Source organism: Arachis ipaensis, chromosome B01, assembly GCF_000816755.2.
Source record: "Arachis ipaensis cultivar K30076 chromosome B01, Araip1.1, whole genome shotgun sequence".
NCBI lineage: Eukaryota > Viridiplantae > Streptophyta > Magnoliopsida > Fabales > Fabaceae > Arachis > Arachis ipaensis.
This window is the reverse complement of record NC_029785.2, coordinates 27,022,353-27,022,677: the sequence shown is the minus strand read 5'-3', so window position 1 is coordinate 27,022,677 and position 325 is coordinate 27,022,353.

The window sequence follows — 325 nt, the reverse complement described above, 5'->3', positions numbered from 1 at the left end:
ATTTATTAGTCTAAATTCTAAAAATATAAAAAAAAAATTATATTTTTTACCGTCGAAAAAATGGAAAAACTACAATTCTTATACTGGCTCATTAATTTAGATACGATTTACATATGTGTGTTACCCGTTAATATGGATGATGGGGTGCTTTACATGGATGTGGGATAGCTTTTGGCTGATACCTGAGGGAAGAAATCGAAGGGAGCAAGTTGTCTACAGGAGAAGCTAAGTCACGAAATCGGAGGGTTCGAAATGTGACGAAGGAAAAATTTTAAAATCCACAGTGAACTAATCGGACAGTCCGATTAGTTTTTTTTTTTTCTAA